This window comes from Aythya marila, assembly GCF_965140915.1.
Source record: "Aythya marila genome assembly, chromosome: 12".
In the NCBI taxonomy this organism is placed as follows: Eukaryota; Metazoa; Chordata; class Aves; order Anseriformes; family Anatidae; genus Aythya; species Aythya marila.
The window spans coordinates 21,484,143-21,507,884 of NC_139053.1; the positions used below are offsets into that span (position 1 = coordinate 21,484,143).

A 23,742-nucleotide genomic window follows, 5' to 3' on the forward strand; every position below is an offset into this window, starting at 1 on the left:
CTAGGGCACTCTCTCCCTTCCAGTGTTTCGGGATGAAAAAGGATCTTTCAGGTGGGAGAATGACAACTCATCTGGTATATGCACTGACACTTCCACATTTACCAAAGATTTTCTGGCCTTTGTAGATCATGTAACAATGGTCTGTAGCATGGCGAATCCTTCACACAGTATTATTCATTTATTGTCTGTTTTATTATTGAAGTGGTGTTTCTTGCCAGCTGAACAGAGTGCACCTGACAAACTTGTGTTTTCTTCCCGTGTCTTCCAGTGCTTGGCCTCTGGTTTCCTACCTGCTACATTTGAATGATTCCCTGCAGCCCTCTCCTTGAGACTTACCCAGGCCTTTCTCTGCAATTCTTGCCTTCTGTACCCTGAGGGAGGTAAGCCATCTGAAACACCAATCAAGCTGACTGGCAGAGTCATACAAAATGGCACCTATTGTGCTGTTGAAATGTCTTCCTGACCTGGCATTGTTTAGGCAATTTGCTCTTTAGCACATTAATATGAGTGCTTATTATGTCTGTATTGAAGTCATCTAGTCTTCTTTGAGAGGGACTTATTTGGACAGCCATGTTTGCATCCTGATAAGGGACCCTCAAGTATCATCAAGTCCAGCTCCCAGCTTTACTTACTTTAAAATGTTTTTTGTTGGCATTGGTGCAAAACTCAACCAGTCATGGAGAAAGTATATTTCTAGTGTGAAGGATGAGAAATATGAAGGGTATGTATCTCTAACCACGGATTTCCAAATTACATACTGTAAAAATTAATATGGAAAGTAACTGTTGGACAAGTGGCATACAGTTCTCCATTTAGCAGCCCATCATCATTTTCCTCTTGACTTTTGTACTTCAAAGTCATCACAGGGAAAAAGACTGTTGTAATAGTCTTGTCTACATAAAGCCAGGATTAAGCAAGGACTTAATGGACTTTATTGCATTTTTGTTAATTGAGGAGTTTGCAGTGAGGGACTTCAGTGACAATTCTCATCTTTTCTATCCAAAGAGTACCCCTTGGGGTTTTCCCAACAGTAATGTCTAAATTGCAGAATCGTGAAGGAGAGAGGTTGCATAGCATACCTGTAGGATTTTTTGCTAGCAGTGGCTGTTCCAGGCAGGAGGTTGTTTTTTGCATGTGGGACTTTTGGCATCTCATCTCTTAGGACAAGCAGAACACTTTATCACAGAACATCCTGACAGGCACAAAGACCACTGGCCACCTCCTTTGCCATGAACACTGACCATGCAGTCATACCGTGTTTTTTCCTTCTGTCCTTCAGTCACTTAATAATGCACAGGAGATCTCCCTCTCGGCCCATAACAGTGGAGGTTCTCTAAGAGCTTTTGGTGCTGGGTCTCACTGGAAGTTCTGCACACTGTATCACACCAATCCCCTTTATTCATGTGCTCATTCAGAGATCTGCAATAGACTTGTGAGCTGAGGCTTCTCTGAATGTGGGGGCCTCCCCAGCAGCATGGTTTAACCATGTGCTGACTGACATTATTTGCCATTATAATTTCCACCAAGAAGAGTTCCTACATTCAACATAGAATCCTTGTTTTAAAGAATCACATCTCTCTTGCCACCTCCCATTCCTCAAATATGAATGCTGGTTTAAGCCATTAGAATACAGTAATAGATGGTCACCTGGAGCTCCAGTTCCTTCCTCACCGATCCTGAATAAGGCATGCAACATCAGCCAATGCCAGCCTGGGTTGCGTGGACACTTTTCATTTTCCACTCCTGCAAGTGTTGTTCCTTGACAGCTTGAGCTATTGATGCCAATGTAGCAACCCATGTTCTGAGCTGCCAGCTTCATCCTGGCCTTTTTCACTTTTTCACAAGAAAGATGAGGTGCAGGCAAAAGTCTGAGCACTGCTTTCTGAACAGTTCCATGAAGGCATCAGTTTGCCAGCAACAAGCATCAGCTGTCAGTGTTGCATTACCAGCCTTGGCACACCTGATGGATGTGCCTGACATAAAAAACAGCTTGTCTGCATGGGACTTACTGCCTGATGGTTGTAGGATAACAACAGTTGTAAGCAAAGTGTGTAAAATCTTTAAATCTTTAACAAATCTCTCATTAATCCCAACTAAGTAGATTAAAGCTGACTGCAGGCTTTAAAAGGAAGCAAGTTGATCACTTGTAGGGCAGAGAAAGTATATACAATGAAAAACAGTCAGATAGGCTGTAATGTGCAGTTCCGTTGTTTATAGTCTAGATAAAGCTAGGATGGCAGTCAGACCCCTGGACCTGGGTTAAAATGGAGCCAAAGATTCAGTGAGATGGCTCTGTACAGTATGATTCTGTATAGAGTGGTTAAAAAATATCAAAGATGCTACAGGCAGATATTGTCTGTGCAGTGCAAAGGAAATGGAGTGTTTCTGTGTGAATGGTATCTTGAAAGAAACAAAGCAGGGTGCTGAAGTCCCATATGAAAATCAGGATCTTTCGTAGGATCATATAATAGAATCATAGAATGGCTCAGGTTGGAAGGGATTCTGGTTCTTCATCAGGGTTCAGCCTGATGTTAAGGTCCTGAATATCAGAAGGTCCTGTTTGTGGCCTCTGGTAGTCTGTCTACAGTAGTCACTGGAACTGATCTGTATTTGTGATACACAACTCTGATTGGCAATGAAGTGATTAAATACTGTAGCACAATAAAATTCAGCTTTATATTTACATTTTGCTCCATTAATCAAAGGAAGGGATTTTGTAAGGTTAGACTCTTAGCTTAGACTCTTGGAGTGATTAGAGGTTTTTCTTCATTGCAAACATGTTTTCCTGTTCTAAACACGTATTCCCAAGTGTAAAAAGTCCAGAAACATTACTAGCTGTCGGTGCCACAAGTACAGGTGAAAGCTCTTCAGCAAAGGCCAGCGATAGATTTAAAAACATTCCTACTGTAACTGACTGACATGCTCTCAGCTGGTGCTCTCCCCTTTGCTCACCTGTCCACCCACCTTATTTGCCTGCTCACTTAGTTGTCTCTGGCTCTATACCCAGGGCCATATACTATCTGTCACTCTTTTGCCTGTCCTGGTGCCTTGTTTCAGTGATGCCTATTTTCTTTGCTAGTTCAGTGATTTGGTTTTCTCTGTCTTTGCCATTGACTCTCATCATGGTGCTGTTTCCAGGTCAACAATGACTAGCACAGTCTGCTCCAGCATCGGCATGTATGTGTTTCAGTGGTAACACTGTGATGACTGGTGCTAAAACTGGCAGCAATACCTACTGCTTCTGTGGTTGTATGGCTGCATGAAAACACTGATGTCAGCTCCTGAAGATGCAAGGTGACAGTCAGGTCAGTGGCAGGTTTTCTGAGTTCAGTGGTAAGCAAGGGAAAGCAGGATGCAGGATAAGTCTTCTGAAGGGACAAATGCTGCTTTATCTGCAAAGCCTGAATGAGCATGGGTTCAACAACAGAGCCCTTGGCAGTTTTCCCACACTGGCAGGTGGTGTTCTCCTCTTTCAAGAGCAGCTGAAATTTGAGGGTGCTTTGTGAGCTGGGCAAATGGTCACCTCCCTGTTCCCTACTCACCATGTGAGATGGGCAGAACAATAGATTTGATAAAGGTAATTCAGACTGGGTCTTCACCGTGCAGTTGTTGTTCTTCAGTGGTAGAAGAGGATATTGTACTTAGGATGTGCTGAGATCCACTCACCTTCCTTCCCAGATAGTCAGCTTTCTCACCCAGCAAACTGCCTAAGGGTGCAATAAGTAGGTTAATGCTTGCTTTAGGGTTAGCCTGAGGGTGAGAGTTCCCCATAGGCACAGCAGAGTTGTGTTTGTTCTGTGTGTGTGTAAGTTCATGCACGTGGAAACCGTCACGGTGAATACCTGCTGCTGCCATTTAGTTTTATGTCCTTCCCTTCTCATTTCTGTCACAGCAGTGGAAACCCGCATAACTTTGTGGCTGATTACTGAATACCAGTTATCTTCTTGTGATAATTTGGTTCAGTGATGCCTTGAGTCACTCTTTTGAAAAAAATAAATAAATAAACCAAAAAAATAAAGGAAAAAAAAAACAGTTTTGACTCTTTTGTTTGGAAACAAGTAGAAAGAGCAAGGGGCAAGAACAGAGAAACAGGAAACAGAAGCAATTCAAAAGGTGGCAATTACATCCCTGGGTATGATTTGCATGCTGCAAACATTAATGTATTATAACATGGAGAAACAGCTATTGCTTTGTCTCCTATTTCCAATGCACAGCATGTGTGCTAGGTTCCTTCATGGTTCTCCAGTCTCAGAATGTGGAGCATTCTGAGGCACAGGCAGCTGAACATCTTCTTGAAGAGGGTCAAGAGAGCCAAAGGCATCTCTTTTGGGCTTTGAAGCCCCATAGCTCAGATCAAAGCAGGCAGCAGTAATGTAGCTCCCAGAAAACTGATTAGTTCTTTTGTGCCATCCCAGCCTGGGGGTACCTCTGTGGTGCTCTCCAGGACTGAAGGAGGGGCGCTGGTGCCCTGTGTGCGCTGCAGCACATGCATCTTCTGGGAAGAGCTATGGGAGAGGCAAACACACCTGCTCATCTCAGAGGCTCTTTGACTTGGTCACTTCTTGCCTTGTGCTTAGAGAAAAGTGACCCTGAGCTTAGGCTGTAAGCTTCAGAGCAGTGTAGCTGTTCCTGTGCTCAGCTCCTTGAGCAGAGCATGGAAAGCCTCATCCTGCAAGAAACTCTGTGTGATGACAAGTGGCCTGCACTGCTGGCACCTCAGCAGTGACATGTCTGAAGTGGAGGTGGTAGAGGACTCTTTCCAGTGGTGCCCAGCAACAGGATAGGAGGCAACAGGCACAAACCGAAACACGGGAAGTCTGGCTGAATATCAGAAAATACTTTTTTACTGAGAGGGTGGCAGAGCACTGGAACAGGCTGCCCGGAGAGGCTGTGGAGTCTCCTTCTCTGGACCAGATGTCTCGAGAGCTCCCTTCCAACCTCAGCCATTCTGTGATTCTGTGTGATTCTGTGATAGAACTGCAGGTGAGGTTCTTTGGTAAGAGTCCAGGTGGGGCAGTCCTCGTGGGAACAAGGAGGATAGGGTGACGAAGCTCTTGCAGAATGAGGGAGCTTGGGACTGGAGGGGAAGCAGAGTGTTGTGCCATTACAAGCAGGATTGGAATGCTCTTCTTCAAAGTGACTTGAGTAATTCATACTGTAGCAGGATCCAACAGAAGCACATTTGACTACCAAGCAAGAGTGGGTTGTTTCTTTCCTGAAGTATGCTGGTCTGCACAGTCTCTTACATTAGGTTGATTCACTGTATGGTAGCCATTTGCACCCTCAAGTGAGTTCTTTTCACTGTGAAACTGTAGAAGCCATCAGTGAATATACTGAAGGGTGTTTTAAATGCAGGAAGTGACCAGGAAATGTGCTAACAGAATTCAGGCAAGAAAGTGTGGATTCCAGTTGCATGGACAGTGTGCAGCATCTGGTGCAGCTTCCACACGCTCAGACACTGCTCGAGGGTTGTTGGCCAGCTCCACCTGCACGCTGCACAGGCAGAGACCCAGCCAAGTACAGCAGAAGGTTGCAGAAAAAAAATAGACCAAGGCTTCAGAATTTTCTCCCACAAAATGCTGAAATAACTACTGAATTGTACTACACTAGAGTATTTTAAGACCTTTTAAAATAAAGCAAAGAACAACTGTAAGCACTCTAAGTAAACACCGAAGCACAAGGTGTGAATGTCCAGTTGTGCTTCTCAGACATGCATGCAAACACCCAGAAAGTGCCAATATCAACATATTCAGTAGGTGCAGGGAACTAAGTCACCAAAACAGGGGCTGCTCAGACCTCCCTCTCTGCAGAGCAACAGTCTGCCCCTTCAGAAAAGATCCCAAAAAATCCTTTGGAATTTTGCAATGGTTTAATCTTAGATTTTCTCTGTATATTTGTATAACTAAGCAATTTCTGCATTCTCTGTGTTTTTTTCCCTTGTCTTTGATGCTTCTTTGAAGAATCATCCATATTTAAATGTGAATTGTTTTTAAAAATGAATTATTTAATTCATGGTGTAAAATCCTGTCTAAACATTCTTATCTTCATTTAAAAGAGACATTCATTGATTAATTACCAAATTAAGTTACTCTGAACCCAAATCAAAGAGTTTGCTCTAGATTTTGCAACAGTTAGATTAAATAATTTTAAACTGATTTGCAAGTGATGCTGTTTTTACCTTATACAAGGCTTTGTTTTCAATTCTGCCATGCTTATATGCCTTTCATTGCATCCTTTTTCCATTTCTCATTCATTCTTCCAGTTTCCTGTCTCTTGTCTTCCCTTCTCACCCTCCAATGTTGTAGCTTTTTTTTCTTCTTCTCCCTTTTTCTCCACTGTCACTGGCAATTTATTAGTGGTCTTCTGGTCTCCAAGTCAGTGTGCATGTGCTTAAACCTTAGTATTCAAAGTCAATTTACCATTTAAACTTTAATGTTGAAGCTACGATGTTTAACTTGAATGTAATATTACCTTATGTTGTCCCATAAAGTTAGTATTAGAGTCTTTTCTATTAAAAGAGTCCCTTTTTGATGGCTTGCCACTTCTTTACCCACTTTAAAATTATATTTTCTATGTTCTGTTTTTGTCTTGGAATTATTTTTTGGTTTGATTTCTTGGGAAAAAAAAAAAAAAAAAAAAGAACATTTCTTCAAAAAATGAGTTTAATAGAAAAAAAAAAAAAAAAAGTGCATGGCTTGTTCAAGACTGGAGGGCCACCTTACAGATATTTTCTTGAAAAACTCAAAAGCATCTGTGCTTCAGTGTAAAGACCTCAAAATTTTTGCCAGAATATTTTAGCAAGGTGCTGCACTTTGCCTTTAGATTTAGCCTTAACTTAAAAATTTCTTAACCTCCCATCCTGTTGGCAATGCGTCTCCATTCCCTGCGTGTGTACTCTATTCTCATACGAGCACAGTAGTACCACACCCTGCCTGCATTCCCAGACTGCAATTGGGCATTCATGATTCAGTCCAGCCTTTTTGTGCATATGCCTTACAATCTTACTCTCTGATTATATGCTGCAGCAGTTAGGTCATGGATTGATTATTGCTTTCTGAATGGACCAAATGTATAGCAGAGACGGTTGCAGTTTGTGGGACTTCTCACCCAACTGTTGTGGAAACCTGGAAGTGTTAATGAATGACAGACAGTGGCCAAAGATGTGAGAGATAAAAGGAAATATTGACTGATTAACTTTTCTGTGTATATTGTCCAACTTGTGAATGGATGAGTCCAGGACAGTATATGGTCATTAGCTGGAGTCTATCATATGCTTATACAGAAGGGCCCAAATTATACTGACAACCTAAAGTATACCATATCCAATGTTCTATTAGTATCTTCTAATTGTAGCATTTTTTCTTAAAAAAGTTCTATTCTAGGCACTATTTTTAAATTAAGAAATGAAACCTTTTCTTGTGCATGCTTCCACGCTTAGTCCAGCTAATGAAAACTGCAAGGGTGAGGCATTCTTTGAAAGCCTTCCTCAGTAGTTAATGTTAGCAGAGACACCAGAGCATTCTCCTGGCTATTAATCTACAGATAATAGAAGGTCCATTTCTTAAGTACACACAGAAAAGGAGAAGAAGAAATACTGGCTATGACACAAAATGAATTGTCTTTCTCCATGCCCTTGTAACCTAGGGCATGTAGTGCAGTCTGCCAGCCATTGCGTTACAGATTTAAAAGTGCTGGAATCTCTCAGTTCTTTAGCAGGTTGCCTGATGGATTGGTGAGTAATGTACTTGAAGAGTGCATTACTAAGCCCCAGACTAATGGCTAGCTCTTGCCCATGGCTTTTGCTATAGATCATTCATTGTACTATTCATAAGCTCTCTGCCAGTCTGTGTCTGGCACTTGTGCTGCTGCTGTTAACACCATTTTCCTGATGAATTCTGCACGAACATCCCCCACATTTTCAGAAGGCAGGTAGTAAACAAGAAGAAAAGAGTGAGTCATAGTTCTCCAGCAATTCTCCTCATGCTCTTTTGGAAGACACGTAAAGGATAAGCTGATGGACGTGGTACTCATTGGCTCAGTATTACTTAGGCCTGTAAAAAACACTTGGGTTTTTGCACGCCTCGGGGTACCTTGCCATCCTTTAATGAGGAAGTTTGCTTTCCTGAGAACACTGATGTTCCAGATCACAGTGAGTAAGACAGAAAGGCAACTGCGTTGCTGAGTATAGCTCTTCATAAAGGAGCTAGTTAGTTTCTCTGATGTGTATTCTGCTGTGCTAGAAAGAGATGCCTGGAGGTAATTATAAAGTTTTGGCCATTGTATGAGTTAAATGAGGTCCAAGCTTCACAGAAAAGACCATGTCCAGGGCTGACCTGTGGGCTGGCTTTGGTGAACAAGGCTGGTGTGTGCAGAGGTCTAGGAATGAGTTGCCCTGCTTTCAGTCCCCAGCCAAGCTTTGAAAGTTGTTCTCTTTCTTTAGACTTTAGGAAAACTGCCCAGGAGCTGTGGTTCCCTGGTGTGGTTGAAACTAGCTGGACATCTCCCAGCTCTTTTCACTTGGAGCATGGCACAACCATGTGAAATAGCAATCGTCAGCTAATAGCTTGAACCAGTGACCCAGCCCACCTCCTGATGTTTGAGCTATCCAGGACCCTTTCCAATTCCTGAATCTAGTAGCTTTGCTGGTAGAGAAGGTTTAAGCTTTGTTCTGTTATTCTGTGTTCTTTGGCTTAACATTTTTGCAAGTTACTTAAAAATAAACTTCTACAGTTCTTTATTAGTGTATTCCTGATGAGCTTATGAAAGGGATAAAGTCTTCATGCTAACGGTTTCTTCAACAGTAATCATAGTAAACTTTACTGCTTAAACTGCACATCAGAAATAAAATTGTAAAAACAATGCAGGTGAGGAAAATTATCCAGTAGACAGCAAGCCATGGAACTAGAAATAGCAAACTGAGCAAGAAACACTTTACATTTTCTAGTTTACTCCACGTGTAAGAATGTTGTGCATTTTGAAGGGATAGTTGTAATGGCATCAATGCATTCAGGGTGATAGACATTTTATTCTTGTATAGAAATACCTGTTTTTACAAGGGCTATTTTTCTGTATACACTTCAAAAATGGCTTCAGCACCTTTTCATTGCCCCAAGCAGAAAGCGAATTCTGGTTCTTTGTAGTATGCACATTAATTCAACAACCAAAAGTCTCAGGGTATTTTGCACACAGAAATAGGTGGAGGATGCAAAGGGTTTCAGACAAAGACAATGCTGCTGAAAAAAAAAAAAATACTATAAAAACAGAAATTCCCAGTGAGTATTGTCAATCAGCTTATTTGCATGCTCTTTTGGAAGATGTTTCTAGTAATAAAGCGTCATCAGTTTGTTATTTCTCTTGACCAATCTTTCTCAACCTCCCTATAGAAAATCTTGTAGTGGCCTATATTTAAGTGAGAATATCCTCTGCTTGTATCCCATCTTCTAGCTTGAGTTTTCTTTCTTTAACAAGCACAACAGCATGCTGCTCTATCTTCAAAGAGGAAATTAATTCCGTCCGCAAAAGGGTCAAGTGCTAGAAAGTGCATAGCAATGCAGTTTGCATGGCAGGATCCAGGAGATATGATGCTAATAAGATTCTAAGATGAGAACAGCAGACTGGCTCTAGGGATTCAGATGAAGGGTTCTGTAAATTTTAAAAGAAATGGTCTCCAAAAACTAATGATGTCTGCTTTCCAATTCATTAATAATGTGGAGCGGGGAGATGGGAGTGAGAAGCAGGCCATGCTTTGAAATATCAAAATGTAACAAGGAAAAAAACAGTGAGAACTCATCTCATTGGGGTCATAAAGCTGGGAGAAACAGGCAGGCTGCAGGGAAACATAGTGTCAGTGCCTAGAGGGGAGGAAATTGCACTGTATGTTCTGCTATGTGTAATTTATGCACAGACTCTTTGCCAATGTTGATGTAAAAAATTCTATGCTGAAAAGGATGTTGCTGTATTGACAGAGCTTTTTCAATGTTCTTGTTTAAGGTGACTTACTACCTGGGATGTCTGATGGATTTTAAAATGCATCTGAATTGTCTTAGCATATTTACAAATGACTCTTTGTAAACCTTCCCCTTCACCTTTTTGCATTGCATTCATGAAACTGAGTAACAAGAACCTGAACCTTGTTTGTAGTTAATAGTGGAAGAAAACCCCTCAGGCAAAGCCTAATGAACCAAGAGCAATTCTGAGCTTTCCTCTGTAATATCTGGAGAGACTGTGCCTTTCCAAGGGCTGCCTGGACACATCGTGTGACCTTGCTGCTTTACATCATTAAAATTTCCCATTACTGCTATAGTGTTTGCATGGAGGTGCTATTGTGCAGATATTATGCCAGAGTCTCTCCCTTATGCATGCAGAGTTTGCAGCTAATAGAAAATGTCTGTGCTTGAACAGTTTCCAGAGTGGGAAGGTGTGCAGCAGGAGGATTTAGCTCTGACTTTTATTTTGACAAGGCTATTATGATTTGCAGAGCAAGGTTAAGGTTTTCCTCCTAGTTCCTCTTTTTTTTTCTGTGTGCTATTTTCCCATCTCGCCTCTAAACCTCCCATCAGCGAGGACTGGAGAGGTTCTGGGGAGCCCTTCCCGGCGGTGCTCGGGTGCCAGCCCCATGCCTGCAGAGCTGCTGCTGCAGGACACTGCTCCTGCTGCGCTGACAAACGGCACACCCCAGGTGCAGCCCGGACCTGCCACAGGTGCTGTGCTGGCCCCCTCATACTGGGCACTCTCCTAGGCCCAGGTGTTTGATGGGGTATTTTTGAACCACAGTAAGACTGGCCTCCTTTGTTTGCTGTATTTGGTTTCCCTGACACTTTTTTCCTGTGGTCTGCTTCCACAGTTTCTAGGTCCCATCTGTTTTCTTAAGCTTGAGTCACGTTATCTCAGCAGCAAGTCATTCTCAAGACAAGTGATTTCTCTCAGGTACACAAGCAGGAGTTCAAAGGAGTGTTTAGTAAGTGGTACTGCGTGCTTGGGTACCCTGTCTACTCAGAAGAGTGGTCTTCATGAGGGCTTCTGCTGAGCTGCAGAGGCAAGTGGCTCAGCCGAGAGTCTGGGATGTGGTGGGCAGTCTCTGGGAAATAGCTCACAGCATCTGGCCAGGAGGATGGAGACGAGTTTTGTCTCCTTGCTAAAGCCACAGCCATGGAAGTAGGTGATGTGGGGCTCTGCAAGCATGTTCTCAGAGCAGGTTTTTCTTCCTATGGTTATCAACACTTTGTATTTTTTATCCAGATACCACGAGGTCCTCAGTATTGCCAGGTATTCTCCAATTGTTCCTACAGCAAACCATGAATGCATTGGCACTAACTTCAAAAGCCACAGCCCTCACCTTTGTTTTTTTTCTGAATATTCATGGTCTCCAGTGATCATAAATCAGCCTGACTTTACAGACTTTCCCATGAACTGCAGGGATGATATAGCCATGTGTATCAAATCTTCCACTTTCCTCATATTTATGTTTCAAATGCTTCCTTGGAGAAGAGCTGAGGAATTTGTTTCCTCGGGAAATCTCAAGATCAATTGATAACAAATTTCTTGAAGGTTTTCCAGTGAAGTTCCTGCTTGTTATTCAGTTTCTCAGCACAAGGTCACAGAATGACTTGCCTGCAGCCACACAGTCGGTCAGCGGAGCAGACAAGTTCACAGCTGCTTCAGTGGAGATACATTGTGTACATCGGGACTGTTTCATGGCATTGGTACCGATATAAAAAGCAGCTGTTTTATGGAGGCCTTTTTTGTTGATGTTCTTAATGAAGACATTTAGCAACTGAGTTGTTTTTTGTCAGAGATCTTCCAACAGAAATCATTCTGGATTGGAACATGGTAGCAACATGACCATAACTACCAGGACCTTGGCATGAGCAGTTATTTTCTTAAGGTCTTTGCTTGTGGTGAAGGGAAAATGAGACAGTATTCCAGTGTTAAATGTAAAGATTTCATAAACCCAAATTTCCTGAGTTCTGTACCCAAACTAGACTGATGTGTGACGTCCATCTCACCCTGCCAAAGTTATGCATTTCTTTCTGATTTGTATCAGTTTGTTGCTGACAGTTTTTTCCAAACCTTTATCTGAGAGATGAAATAAATACCAGGGTGTTGTTTTTTTTTTTTGCTGGAGGAAAAAAAAATCCAAGTTTTCTGTCTTCAAAACCTAAAACTTCTGTTATAAATTGGGGACCTACTGCTGGACATATTTCACAGTCTTCCATAGTGACAAACATGTCCTGTCCTCATCAACCTGGAAGAGCCTAAAAAAGAACTACAAATTGAGACATCTAAGTTTCTGCAAATCTAGGAGTGAGACACCTATAACTGTGTCACACAGGTTCCAAACAGCCTGTATAATCCTTTTGAAATGCAGTAGGATGCTCTAGAAACCAATGAACTCTCTAATATTCTGGGTGTTGCACTGGAACCTGTTCTTCAGGTGAGAAGCCCTGCTCTAGGTGACCCTGCTTGAGCAGGGGGGTTGGACCAGATGATCTCTGGAGGTCCCTTCCAACCTCAAACATTCTGTGATTCTGTGTTTCTTTCCCCCTGTGCTGTAGTTTCCACTGCAGCACACTAGTTTTTTTTTGTGCTTGCAGTATCAGTTAAGGTTATATGCATTCTTTGCGCGTGCAGCAGACAAAGTAGACAAAAATATTGGAAATATAATACCTATGATTTTAGTCTCACAGTACCCTGCTTATAGAGAGCTACAGTCATGTTTCTCGTCTTGTAGCTATTCTTTGCAGTCCAAAAGACTTCCTCTCGTGGAATAATAATCCTCAGTAACCCCAAATACACTGTCCTGAGCATTTTAAAATGGCATCTCTAATTAGAGAAGACATTTATGCATCTGTGATGCTGGAAGTCATCTCACACGCCAGTGACATCACCTGTAAGCTTATTGTAGCAGAAACCAGGCTTAACCTGCCTGGCTCACATACCCTCTGAACTGTCAGAAAAGACACTCTTTGGTCTGCACTTAGGCATTTGATTTAGTTCTGATACACAGCTCCTTGCAAAAGACACTGTTAGGGAAGCACCAGCTGTTTCACTTCTGTAAGCAGATAGCTCCTGCCCTCCTTCACCAGGGCTTAGCTGTTAGGAGCATGAGACATTTCAACAATTGCCTCTGCTGCACCAATTTATAAAGCAAGTTCTTCTTGCATGGCTGTAGGGTAACAGAAAAGCAGGGGTACAAGAAAGACATGAAGAACTGTTACCTATCCATCCTCATATCCTCAAGTGTGCCAGACCTGACAGGTGTGGTGTATAATCTAGTAGTGAAGGCTTCTGAGGATGGAGATCTCATGAATCTGCAGCCTGAAACAATGAATTCCAGGTCTAAATATTATTTCCTCTAAAAAACTTTTCCTATTCTTACCAAATATAATTTAAGACCATGACTATTTGTGCTTTCTGTTGCTGGCATGGGGAAAGTATTGTAATCTCACTGTTTGCAGGAGTCATGTTTTTATTTATTTGAAGAGGAAATTCCCTCAGTTGTTCTTTCTTCAACCTAACCAAATGAATTCCTTCACCTCCTCCCTTAGGGTTCATGTTTCCAGATCTCAGTTCATTTGCACCATTCACCTCTGGTAATTTTCCAGCTGCTGCACTAATCCTTTGAAGTGCACTGCCCCACACTGGGTACCATGTTTCAGTTGGGGATCAAGCACGAGGGTGACATCACATGCTGTGCGGGCTACAACCTGTTCATTCATCCAATATAACATTTTATTTTTTCACAACAGTGCAATATCATTAGCTTCTGTTTGTATGGGTCCACATTAGTACTAGCCCTTCTCAATAAGTCTGTCACTTTAGTGTGTGCCCAATAACTCATATTTCATGTGTCATCACATAATATGCAGCTTGGAGATGAGGAATCCTGCAGTAAGAGGAGATGAGCAGTGGGATGAACATGTCTACACCCTTCAAGTTCATATAGTGTGTCAGAATGTAGGAGTGTCAGGCAGGAAAGATTTATATAGGCTGAGCTGTCGACTTATAGATCTACTTGTTTCATCACAGAACCTTGAATTTTCTATTGAGGAGGGAATTCAGAGATCTGTCAGAGTGATCATGTCTTGATGGTACTCATCCATTGCCTTATGATCCTTATTCTGCTCCTTTTCACTCATGCAGTGTTTCCCCGGCAGTTCCCTTCTAGCATGTAACACCAAGCAGGACTCTCTGATTATTCCTCGTGACGTGTTTAAAAATGCCTAGATCCACAGTAGCCATGCTGTATAAAATATCTGGTGACAAGTGAGCTCATTTCAGATAACAAACGAGATTTCTGTGGAAATTTGTGCCAGACCAATACACTGCCAGGCCAGCACAGCTGAGTGGCCAGCCCCAGGCCAGCCAGCATGTGAACACTGGCACCTGTGCAGCTCCCGCAGCTGTACCTGGGGACAGGGATTTATGTTTTTTGCTACAAACACTTTTTCAAATCTAATTATGCAACTTTTAGTACTATGAATTGCTAATCTGTGGGAGATAGATCTACAATGAGCTTTATAAATAACTGCAGAATGAAATGCACCATTTCTTCCTGATCATAACTCCTGTGCTCTGCTTCCACCCTCGTTTTCAGGTGAATCTCAGATTCTCTGTGCTGAAGCTAGTTCTTACCACTACTGCCCTCCACAAACATCTCTTCTCAGTACTGAGTCAAACCCTGAGAGTCTCTCAGCCTAAGCCAGGAGGGCAGAGGCAGGCAGAGGGGTGTTTGTTGTGCCAGGCAGTCCTGTTTGGAGATGAACACAGTAACACATTTCTTGAGTTTACCATTCTGAAACAGAAGAGTAACTCCAGATATCTGTTGCAAGAACAGGGTCATGCTTCTGGTGCCCCATGGAGCCCCAATGTGTGGATCAGCTGCAAGCTGCCAGGGGCCCTCCACTGCAGGGAAGAGACATTGGTCCTCACCGAAACCAAATGATGGTAATGTCTAGACCAGGCCCCATCTGGGAGCACAGAGACCACAGCGACTGGCTTTACTGCAGATAAAGATAGGCCTTGAATTCCACGGCAGGACTCTGTTCTTATGACAGATACCCAAAGGCAGATTTTCTTTTAATTAAATATGAAAATCTATAATGCAGTCAGCATGGCGCATCTTGGTATGTTTATTTTTATACCTCATTTATTTGCTTTTGTTCTCAACATATGCTTTCATTATGAGAGAGATTTTTATACTGACCATCTGTGCATTATGAATGAATTTAAGTTAAAACTGGAGGAGCTGGGGAGTGGCATAGAGGTCAGTTGTCTTTTTTAATATCTCAGTGGAAATGGGTGTCATTCACAGTTGTGGAATGAACACAAACTAGTCTTTCTTAAAATAATACTGAAATTGTAAAGTTGATACTTTTAAACTGTTCTCTTTAGGTTTCAGGATTAACAGACATTTGAGATTAGTGAAATATTTCATACCTTGTGTACTTATCATTTAATTTTCTGTCTCTACATTCAGAAAATATTTATTGTTTCAGTAATATTCTGCCTACATTTTAATATTTCTTTCTGCAGCCAAAGGGTTAAAAAAGCATTTAATTTGCCCAGCTCCGAAGGTGATGACATTTATCTGTGTGTTTGTGTGACTGTAACTGCAGTTCTGTATCCTGTCCATTTCCAAGGCCCAGGGAATATATTAGATATCACCAGGCAGAGCCCTCTGGATGTCATGAAAACAAGAAGGGAGCTTGAGCTTGCCAAACCCTGTCTGGCATAGTTACCTAGACCGGTACTTGTCTGCAAAGGGCTGCTGCTTTCTCTGTTCGTATTTCTGCTCTGCCGGTCCTCTTGGTATGGTTTGAAATGATGAAGCATCCCATACACACCTTCCTGCTGAGCAGGGTGCAGGTGTGGCAGGAGGGTTGCCAGTGTGAGCCCTGCAGCGTCTGTAGGTAGCACACGGTGGTGGAAGAGCTCAGTGCCTCTGCAGCCCTGCAAGGAAACTGGAAGCACTGGTTTCCAGCTCTCCCCCTCTCTGCCATGGGGCAGACTTAGGGACATCACGGAACCAAGTGGAGCAGCACCAGTAGGGTGGGCAGCTGCAGTGGGGAACCACAGCGTTTGGTCTTGCAGGGATTCAGAACTCTGTGGAGGTGGCTGTTTGGCAGAACCACCGCAGGAGTCTCTGCCTGAGTGTCATGACTCCTTCAAGCTTTTAATTCCTCTGCATCTCCCAGCTTTTACTCCTCCTTCCTCTTTGCCTTGTTATTTTTCCTTTTGACCACTTTTCTATGCTCTTAGGTCAAGGGCTTGCCCTGTGGAAAGAAAAAGCTTAGCCGAAAATTAAGAGGTTTAATCAAAGCTTCTCCAGACAGCATGAACAATCAGCAAACATTGAACTGGACAAAATGAAAGGCCATTCAGATGGAAACAGAAGGGGCCCACAGATCTCCCTTAACAAAGAACTTGATGCCATTTCCACCACCCCATGTGCCACACATTACTGCAGAGGTTGTGGGTGAAGCCTGGGGAGGTGGGCAGTGGTGGGGCAAGGGCACCATCACATAACATTTCCTCTCTCAGAAACTACAGCTGATGCTAGTGCTGTTGGCGATATGTCCAGAGGCTGCAGGAATTCACAGGGAAAGAGCTTCTCTGTCCTGTGCCCCACTCTCAGGATATGCTCACCTGCCTCAGGCTCTGGCTGTGCCCTGAGTGCCACCCTACCCCCTCATGAAAGGATGAATGTGATGAAAGCAGCAGCAGAGGTGGGGCAGCTTTCCTGAGCTCACAGGCTCACAGGTGTGGCTCCTCCTTGAGGCACTGGAGAAGAAACATCCATCCCTGGTGGATACAAGCCCCCAAGTACCCCTGCACTGCAGGTTCAATCCCAAGGCCCTAGGTGCCAAGTCACCAGACACAGCCAGCTTGAGCACTGCGCTGTGGGAGCAGCCCTGGGAGCTTGGCAGTGGGGTGCAGCTGGGACAGGCGTACTCTGCTTGTTGCAAGAACTGCACTATATTCCTTTCTAACAAAAAGTGTGCATTTCCTGTCCTTTCATATGCCATTTGGCTGCATGGCATCGTGTGCCCCATACTAAGCATGTGAATGCTTAGGTACATAGGCCCTGCCGAAAGTGAGATGGTTCCCCTCCATTTCCCACCCAAAAGAAAAACGTGTTTGCATCTCATCAGGCAGCTGCCAGAGCCATTATCTGCTAACTGGATGGCCTCTCCCTTCGGCTGCTGGCTCAGCACCCACAGTTGCAGCAGCACTCCCTTCGCTGTGCTTGCAGAGGTAGGATTGGGATTTGCACCCCCAAGGTCTGGGTGGTGCCTTGTAAAGAAATGCGTGCTGTGAGAGCCTGCTGCCTGCTACCCCTCCAGACATGGGAGTGGGCATGGTTTTAGTTTGGATGTCCATGTGTGGCATTGAGACTGGCTGCATCAGCCTGCTTAGAGTATAAGTTGTCTGCTTGCAGGAGACCCAGGAGGCCATAGCAAGTGCCTGTGCTCTGCAAAATGCATATACTGTCATTGTCAGCAGTGCCCCGCATACATAGCCATGAGCAGAATATTACAAGTGCTTGCAGGGATTTCTTGGGCTCAAGCTGCTTTTCTGGAAGCAGTTCACCTCTGCCTCACCAGTCTTTGCATCCTTCCTGTTACGGCAGGTGCTGTGCTCTCCTTCGTGCATGCTGTTATTTACTTTGGCAAGAGACCTTGTGAGTGGCAAGCTCCTGATCCTCGGTTTCTCTGATGGTGCTGGTATTTTGCAGCCGAAGCCAAGTAAGGCAGAGACAATGTGCTCAAGCATTCTGTCTGAGGAGAGTTTGGGTGGGGGAGAGCAAAGAAGGCTGTTAGATCTATTGCTGGCAATTTAGATTCAGAGACATTTCATCTGCAGTTCCCTCAAGTGTTGAATTGAATAAAACCAGCAGCAGCAGTGGAAAAAGAGGTGGGGGAAGGGCTCTGAGCACTCTCAGCTAAACAAAAGGAGACAGGCAGCTCATAAAAAAAAAAAAAAAAAAAAAAAAAAAAAAAAAAAAAAAAGAAGGCAAAGAAGAAGGATTGCATCCTTGGGCTGAAAATACAGATTCACAAGGAAGAGAAGAGGACATGTGGCAGAGCCCACCTGGCGGGCAGGGAGGGCCCTGGGCAGGCACTGCTGAAGGCTCCCAGTATTCCTGCAGTGTGAGCAGATCACAAGATTTACTTCTGGGTTTCATGATTTTCCTGGGGCTTTTTTGAAGCTCCAGCCATAGAATCAAGGAGGAAGAGCAGAGTCCCAGGCTTTCTTTGTGTTTTGTTTTTTTTTTTAAATCTACTTCACCTTCCAGTGCTGCAGGAGTAAAGTGCAAAAGTGAAACCCTCAGGGGTTAATAATTCAGACAACAAACTAACTTAGCAGTTATACTTTTGTCATCTTTTTGACATCTCTCTGCAGATGTCCTGGGTGCCTTCCAGCCAGGGGAGCTGTGCCCATGCCTCTCAGGGTGGCAGCCTGAGGTCCCACTGGGAGACACAGCACCTGCACCAGCTGCTAGCACTGTGCCCACTGCCCAGCCACTGGGAGGAGGGCTTGGGAAGAAAGGGCTGGTCCGCAGCAGGAGCCCAGTCTGAGCAGGACTGCCCAGGCTCCATCTCAGTTTGTGCTCCTCCCAACAAGGTCTCTTCTCCTCCTGAAAAAAAAAAAAAAAAAAAAAAAAAAGACAGTTGCTTTCTCTGCTGCTCAAGTGGCTTGCTCCCTCCAAACAGCATGCCAGGCTCCGCAGGAGCAAGCCAGGCTCCCCAATGCCACTGGCTTTCCTCATCCTCCAACAAGCGTCATGTTGGCTGAGTGGGGAGTGAGACTTCTCTTCAGGTGCTGCCTTACTGTTTCATCAGGTGCTGTAGTGATTTAATCCAATATTGCTGTACAGAAAACCTCCATATGGCCAGGCCAGCACAGCACTTTTATAAATGCTTACCCAGCAGCAGCACAGCTGTCAGCACCTATTCAGGCACAAGGCAGAGTTTTAACATGTGTTTACTAGCATGTGCTTACTAACATGCCCAAACCATCACCTCTTCCCTGGTGTGGACATTGCATGTGGACAAGATTTGTATATGTTCACAGTCCTGAGTGACCTCATGTGTGCATGGGCTGCCTGCTGCCCGAAGGGCTGCGTGACTCAATCCTTTGCTAGCCCCTTGCATGTCTCAAGCCCCTTTACCTCGCCCATTGCAGGCCTCGTCTGCGTGAGACAGCTAATGGGGGCGCATGGGTGTTTACCAGGGGAGTATCTGGGCTGGGTGAGAGTCCTGCTAGAAAACAGTACAATATCAGAAACTGGTCCACACCAGCTTTTCTATCAATAATGGAGATAGCAGGGCAAGGCAGGGCCTGTTCACACTGCTCAGGTCCCACAGTCACTCGCTCAGACACGGGCATACAAATGGATGCTGGTTTGCAGCAACAGGGAGGCAGAAACCTGGCTGACCCAGCTCTCCACACTGCCCTGACAGAAGGTGTTTAGATGAGGAGCACATGAGGTTGGTCTTCTGCAGCTGACATCCAGCTAGCACCGAGTTAGCCACAGCCGCGCACGGCGAGGCTGAACAGCTCAGGGTGGCTCCTGGGATCCTGCTGGCTGTGGCTTGGTTGAGCACCATGCTTAAAGTGTCCTCTGCCTTTGCTGGTACTCACGTGGAAGTGCTTGTAAAAGGCAAGGATAGGTGAAGAGTTGGGACTTCTCAGGGCAGGCACTGATACCTTTCTTTCAGGTCATTCCAGCTGTAGGACAGGGGTCTTGATTTTGATCTGTCGCAAGGATTTGGGAGCCTGATTACCTACTGCCTGTAAAAAGCTGAAGAAGTCTTACTGTGAATCTAGGACCAAAGAGCAGAGAAAGAAAGGCTGGCTTATGGGCATGTATTATGCTGCCCTGATTTTCTCCCAGTGTTATCGATCTAGCGGCTTGCTAAGATACAGCCCTGCCTGCTGTAGTGGTTTAATTCATTTTTAAGCATCTTTATTTTTCATGTTGTGGTCTTCCCCTGCTTGGGGTGCTTCTCATTGCCCATCCCCAAAAATGTCCATTCCTGTCTGTGTTTCATGGCACGCACTGCTCCCACATGTGTGCGTGTGCACACCAGGGAGATGGAGAGGCAGCTTCAGCTACACTAAGCAATTAAACTCCGGTAGCTCAGGGATGAGCAGGAGGCCGTGATTTTCTTTTCCTTTGCAGTAATTGCCTCTGCAATCAGCTTTGATCACCCGAGAGCAGAGGAGATGAGTGCTGCAAGTTGACATCAGTGGTTTTAATATATCCATTTACATATACAGGAGCAGTGCAGCATACAGCTTTCCATAGCGCCTCTGACCTGAAACCATCGCCGCTCCATAGACACCTCATTTAATTTAATACTTCACCGCCACTGCGGAAGCCACAGGATGGGGATGGGAGGGGGGATAATCAAGCCCTCACTCTCTCGCTCTCCGTGAATGTCTGTAGAAATGACATGAAAGTAATTGCTTTTGAAAAGCAAAGCAGAAATGGCACAATTGATTCCACTTAAATGAGAGGAAGAGGGGTGGGGGTGGGGGATGTTCACCCTAAACATGCCACCTTCTTTCCTGCTGCAAGTGAATCGCTTCATGAGGATGAAGGAAAGGTGGGTTCGTCTCCGAGCGGCACACAGGTGAAGGAGGTGAACACAGACAGGCAGCACGGCTTTGAGCAGGATGCATCCTCTTGGCTAACTCAGACCCAAAGGCAGACGCTGCTTTATGAAGCCATATGACATCCCTTGTGCAGGCTTTTCTATTGCTGAGAAGCAGGTAGGGAGCCACATAGCACTGAGCATTCTAGAGTTATTCTGCCTCCCAAACCCACTCGCCTGCCTTGCATCTGGCAGGTGCGTTTGTCCTGCATGCTGAGGAGGCGTCAGTTCCTCTCCGTCTCCAGCCCATCGCAGACCAGCCGTGCAGACACAGCTTTGTGACCCTGAGCCGTCTGAAGCTGCCTGCTGGTGGGTGCCTGTCCACCTGCCAAGGGACGGATCCTGCTCCACGAGCTGCCCTGCTCACACCACCGCCTGTCCCATCGGTGCAGAGGGGAGGCCCCTGGCCTTGCCACCAGCCACCAGGCTGCAACACAAAGATGTTCCTTACTATAGCAGCATACAGGCATGTAAGCACATGAGCTCACACTTACATCCACTCCAAATTTAAATGTTTTCCTTTTTTTTCCGGTGTGCATCACACTGGACAGCTATAACCTTTTTCAATATGGGTTTGAATGGTTTACATGCATCCAGAACATGGCTTGGAGGAATGCAGGCTACTGTGCTGATAACAATGTCTTCAATACAACTTTAATGTAGACATTAAAGTCATTTTATGTTAATTACGTGCAAATTGATTATTACTGTATATATTGAATGTTGACAGCTGGGTGACAGTCTTCAGTAAATATGTTTTACTAATCAGTTAGCATTTAATTAATATCGAAATTCTCTCTAGGTTTAGTAAGACAGTTAGTGAACATTAATTAGGCCCCTGACTGGCTGCATATGTTGCAGGACGTCCATGGTGCTGGCAGGGCACCACCGTGCTCAGTTGCTCCACAGGGTGCAGGCAGGCAGGTGGGCCTGGAGGGGGCTGGGGGCAGCAGTCTGGCCACAGAACAGACAGACACGTGCCCCTTAACAGGGAAGTTTCCAGAAGATGTTTCTTTAGGAGAGCTCCCCGCACACCCCATGCACAAAGCAGCCGAGGGCAGGCACGCTGCAGGGAGCAGAGGTGGTAATGCCATGGCAGGGTTTGTGGTCACATGCATCAAAGTCGTGGTGATGACAACCGAGGTGATGCCTGCTCAGTGCAACACCAGTCCTGCAGGGCTGGCCAGGCTAGCCATGATGCTAGCTTCGGATGCTCCTCCTCGCCCATTGTTTTGCACTTTCTGTCCTGGGTTTCAAAACCAGTGAGCTGTGTCTGCGCTCAACAGCAGAAGCCTTGGGTTGCTTTCAGTGGTGAGCCAAGGGACGGGGCAGGGGCAACAGGTCTGGGCAAGAGGCAAGGACACAGAGACTTGGCCAATACAGAGCCTGTGGGGCTCTCGGGTCCTCTCTTCTTCCTGGCCCTAGGAAGAGACTTGCATGGTTTTGCTCATATATAGCTTATATGGGACCTGTTGATAGGGGAGGAAGGATACGCTAGATCTCTGCTGGAAATCTGTTCTGTGTGTGTTCAGCCTTGTCCCTGCACTGCTGCATGGTGGCACAGGCACTGCTCTCAGTCCAGTCTGATGTCTGATGCAAGATGTCTGTGGTGGTTGTGCCCTGCACATTATCTCGTTAGTGTGGTCGGGTAACTATGGAGTGTCCATTTCCCCGTAAAGCAAGGCTGCTCCCGGTCATCCATGACCAGTGAAAGCAGTATGTTCTTTTCACCTGCAATGGTCATTTTACTGTACATAGAACCCTTTGTTATGGCCAGGCATGGTGCAGCCCCTGCCAGCAGCGCTGCTTCTTAGTGCTGAATTTAAAACACCAAGCGGACCAATTCTGGGGCTATGTGGCCAGTGTTTTCTCTTGCTTCCCCATCACAAGTGGGGCAGGAGCCATGCAGAGCCCATGCTATCAACCCATGCATCTGCACACTCTGGCTGTGCCTGGAGTGGGTGAACAGTATCTCGGAGATGTCCATGGCAGAGGCCCCAGGGCCAGTGGCGGGGGAACCGCTCCACCGCAGGGTTGCAGCAGCCCCATCAGTTCTAGCAGATCAATACTTGAGTCTTGTCACGCTAATTGCTCTTTGGTTGACATTCATGATCCTTTCCTGCTCCCTCCCTGTGTAAACTGTGTGTAGTTGGGATGCCAAGAAGTGAAAATGCCAAGCCCTCAGAGCCTGCTGCTGTTCCCTACCCTAGCTGCAGGCACCACGCTCCCTTCCCCTTCACCTCACCCAGGAAGCACCTGGTGGGGTCCTCAGCACACGGCAGAGCTGCAGCATGCAGCCGCATCAGGAGCTGGTTATTCAGCCAGCAGTTACAATAACTGGCTTTGCTTGGCTGCCCTTTGCCCCCCTGGCCCAGCCTGTCTGACACCCCCTCTGTGAGCTGAAGCACCCCATGCAGCTGTCTCCCAGCCTTCCCCAACCCAGGGACACCACTGCTGCCGCAGCGGGCGTCAGATCACACCTACCATATTGGCTTCCTGTCCCCAGAACATCAGGTTTTTGCAGCTATTGTGCACGGGGGGTGTCTCCTCCCGACAATCCCCACCCCCAGCAGCATCAGGCCTGTGCTGTTCAGGGTTTTGTTAAGCCGTTTAGTATTAATTGATTTTTTTTTCCATTTTTTCTTTCTTTCCCTGGGCGGGTCAATAGCTGGATGCTCAAGAGCAGAGGATCTATCAACTGCAGACCAAGCAGAGGGAGAGGCAGGCAGAACTGGAGCAGAAATGCAGCCGGATCCAGCAGCTCAGCCAGGACCTAGAGGCCAGCCACCAGCTGCAAGAGGAAGCTCAGAAGCAGGTAGGGGAAGATGCCAGCACAGTCTAGCTTGGTGGGCCAGGCTGGGAACTTTATTTAATGCATTCACAACGATGGTGGTAATGCGCTGCTTTCATTTAAATGACAGCATAAGGAAGGGCTAATGATGCAAAAGTGGAGTCTGTCAACTCACAGAGAGGAGGGGAAAGTCTGGGGAACCGGGGAGACTGGCTGCAGCTCTGCTGGCTGTAAATAGGTGCTTGGACTGCACTTGATTTGAGGGTGTGACTGCTGTTATGTGCAGAA

The 23,742-nt window shown here is 45.3% G+C and overlaps 1 long non-coding RNA gene across 1 annotated transcript in view; it reads left to right on the plus strand.

Annotated features, from left to right (window-relative positions):
• Positions 1-265: 265 nt before the first annotated feature.
• LOC309882903 overlaps positions 266-23,742 on the plus strand; it is a 29,477-nt gene continuing 6,000 nt past the window's right edge. Inside the window, exons 1-2 of the long non-coding RNA XR_014318374.1 lie at positions 266-380; positions 23,332-23,478. This is a non-coding gene — a long non-coding RNA (uncharacterized lncRNA). The remainder of the gene's footprint in view (positions 381-23,331; positions 23,479-23,742) is intronic.